The following is a 3,913-nucleotide window of genomic DNA, read 5'->3' as shown; positions in this document are numbered from 1 at the left end:
TAGTCGCATCCTCGTCCTCAGCATCCAACCTTCATTGACGGTGACGTTGCTTCAACTCCTCGGTTTGAAATCCGTATTTTTAAAAGCTTTTTTTTAATTATTATTTTTTGCTTCCTCACACCCCCTTTTCCATCTCCCCTCCTCTGAGGATGCTACGCGGCCACACTCGGGATTATATACGGCGAGTGGAGCTCACGTTGTAGTCAGTAAACAGGGGCAGGAATGGATGGGAGGAGGAGGAGGAGGAGAGAGAAACGGAGGCGAAGGCTGGGCGGGGGTGCGGGGGGTGGGGGGCGTGGTTCCAGGCAAGCTTTCGTCCAATCGGAGAAGCGACGCGCGGTGACGCACCCCGTCCCGGTGCAGGTAGACGGTGGGATGCGAGTGTGAGGCTACTCTTCACCAAGGAGTGGGGAGGAGGGAGCAGGGGGGGTGAGGTGATGTAAAGTAGGCTGTGGGGGGGTCAGCTGGTATGTGAGGTGATCCAAATGATGTCATCCACAAAGCACGCAGCATTTGACTGGACAGGGTCGTGTAAATCCTTTTCAAGCCTTATTAACGCCCTCTGGATGGACTTTAATTGGTGCATAATCTGGGAGCAAACTCCACCACCGCCACCCCCTTCCCCTTCTGCCACACTGGGATCCATCAGGGAGGGAAGAATGTCTTCTACAAATCCCCCCCCACCGCCAATCTTGTTTAGATCAGTAATTCTACCCCCTAAAAATTTACTTGTCAATCCAATTACGGCCATCATGGCCAATGTTAAAGTACAGTTGTCTAGAAGGCTCAAGTGTTTTATCAAAAAACAGGACAACAGTAAAAAAGTAAATAATTACGCTCAGGTGGAATCCTTGCATCTTCACAATAAGTACTTCTGAAGAAATAATAATAACAACAATACTACTACTACTACTAATAATAATAAACGCCATCTTCTGATACCAAATGCTGCATTATTCCAGTTGGTATTAAATCTTAAACCAGGTGTTACCAACAGTTACCCCCTAAGCACCTCTTGTTTCAATGCACTTCACAACAAGCTAGATTTTCGCAGATGTAATTAATATATATGATCTCAACCCCCCCCGCCCCCCCCAAAAAAGAGACATCAAACTGCTTATTGTCACACTTAGTTAAAGGATACAGTCAAAACAAATATAAAACAAAAAGAATTACAAGTTGTGTATTTAAAGCAACCACATAGCCTCCTCCTACTGATTGCTAACATACTATACGTTGGCAACTATATTCAATACTGTATTAAGTGACTGTAACAATTTGTAGTCTGAAAATTTACATCGCACTGAAATACAGGAAAACTGAAACAACAATACTTACATCACGATTGTGTAAATTCTCGGTCATTCAGGTTGTGATCATCCGCAATAGATCAACTGAGGCAAATGGACTTTTCTTGCTTGTTGAACACATTTTTTCTTTAAAGAGAAAGGGTTCTCTTTTTTTGTGTGGGGTCTTTCTATTCATACCTCAGTGGGTGTTCCCTGGGGTCGCTCACAAATTTGTATTAAAGGTCAAGTGTCCTCATCAAACAAGAAAAGTCAATTTGCCTCAATTTAACATTTGGGGATTCAGTCATGATTTAATGAAAATGTATTGATGTAACAGTTAAATGAAAAAAAATGGAAAAAAAAGTTATAATTCTTCGAGAATCAAGTTTTAATACATACATTAAAACTTCCCTTTCCACTTCCGAGACAGTGTGCTCTCACAAGTGGGTCTTCTACCGAGGTCAACCAATCAGAGAAAGGGGGGCAGTCTTAGCCAAATATGGACATAGCGGATGCAAAACTGGGTCAAACGGGATTAGCTGTTAGAGGGGCATTTTCTGCACCCTGATGACAAAACCCACATTTTTGTTTTTAAAATGTCTTTAAAGAAATTGACAGTTTATACATACATTACCTAAATCGATGTCAGAGATTTACTCTATGGAGGAGTAAACCAAAACACAGGATTTTAAGTTAAAATATATTGATGATTGCAAACCAAGATTCAATTTTTATTATATGTGAACAAAATTCCATTATAAGATCTTATTTATGAGAGAAAATATCTTAATTGAGAATAGAGTTGAAAAAGGTTAAAAAAATTGATACCTGCACAATAACGTCCAAATACCACAAGAACAGATGGAAGTTTACGTGAAGACTCTTAATATTAATAACATCCTAACTTTACCTGAAAATGTTGCCGTATTACAAGAAAAACTACTACACGTTAATAAATGATCAAATATACGCTGGTTCTTTCTGTTGTATTGTGTATGTGAACGGATTTGAGAATTGGGGATCCCCACACACTGAATAGCAGTCCCTTTCAAGTGATTGTGGAATTACTGTAAACAGGGGACACACTTCCAAAAATCAAATGGACACAGAAACATACTCTTGTGTAACATTGTTTAGTGTGTGTTTGTGTGCATGTGTGTGTGTGTGTGTGTCTCTGGAGTCTGATAGTTATAGCGGCATGAGCCTTTTTGAGTGCTAAATCCAAATCCAGCCTTTATCTACGGGATTATGTTGGGTTTAAACCCCAACGATGACCTCATCGCATCCCTCGGAGACAGTGGGGAAACCCTAACTAGCCCATGTACACACACACACACACACACACACACACACACTACACATGCATACACAACACAGGAGGCGCGTGAGAAACAGGCATTCCAAATGTCCTAATCTTTATCATTTTTTTTTTTACATTGCTGTCAAATTTAGACTGACAACCCCCCAAAAAAATTATTTTGTTCATTGCACAGAATACTGTTGCTTGCATTCTTACTGGTTTTGGACGAGGAAACTGGACAACGGCACACATGGTCATAAAATCTCTACCCTGGCTTTCCGTGACAGGGTAGACGCCATGCTTCTGATTTCATTCAATCATTCACACGTAGCAATGTTACGCTAGCGAAGAACGTCTCATTCATTTATACGAGACGTGTATTGAAAATCAAATATAGGGCATATCTTCGTGCAAACAAACTCTGGTTAATCTTCGGCTGCGAGCCGGCAAGAAAGCGACACGTTTGTGCAGTCCGATCATCGCTAAATATCGCTCAACAAAGTATAAGTGTGTCAATCGTTCACACGTAGCAATGTTATGCTAGCGAAGAACGTCTTATTCATTTATACGAGACGTGTATTAAAAATCAAATATAGGGCATATCTTTGTGAAAACACAGTCTGGTTAAGCTTCGGCCGCGAGCCGGCAAGAAAGCGACACGTTTGTGCAGTCGGATCATCACTAAATATCTCTCAACAAGGAATAAGTGTGTCAATCGTTCACACGTAGCAATGTTATGCTAGCGAACAACTTCGAATTCATTTATACGAGACATATATTGAAAATCAAATATAAGGCATACCTTCATGCAAACATATCTGTTCCGGTTGATATTAGATGGATTTAGTTGATGATGCGGTCTTCCACAAAGTTTGATCCACCGAAGGCATTTTTCGTACTGGGTCTTCGTTTTGGAAAGGGTACGAATCGAACTCCACCTACTAGCCTTTCAGGATTCCTGTCGTCACTATTACAAAGTCCGTGACTACACCTCTTCACCATATTTTTTGTTAAATAACCCAAATACGCGATAAAACGCTAACAAAACCTATACTGGACCGTGCAATGTTGTCAGAGAAAATGGCGGGAGCAAAAATGGGCGTGGTTTATGGAGATCTCTGGCCTCTGATTGGTCAGTGACGCAGATTACGCAATATCCACGGAGGGGTCAATTCAGGGTGTACCTTGCCTCCTCCTTGTTGACAACGGTGATAGGCTCCAGCACTCCCTGTGACCCTCGTGAGGATAAGCGGTGAAGAAAATGGATGGATGGATATTAATAATTTCATGTTGGGCTGGAATTGCATTTACTGTTCATCTGAGG

Source organism: Syngnathoides biaculeatus, chromosome 10 (genome assembly GCF_019802595.1).
Source record: "Syngnathoides biaculeatus isolate LvHL_M chromosome 10, ASM1980259v1, whole genome shotgun sequence".
NCBI classification, from domain to species: Eukaryota; Metazoa; Chordata; class Actinopteri; order Syngnathiformes; family Syngnathidae; genus Syngnathoides; species Syngnathoides biaculeatus.
Note: the sequence above shows the minus strand (reverse complement) of the source record.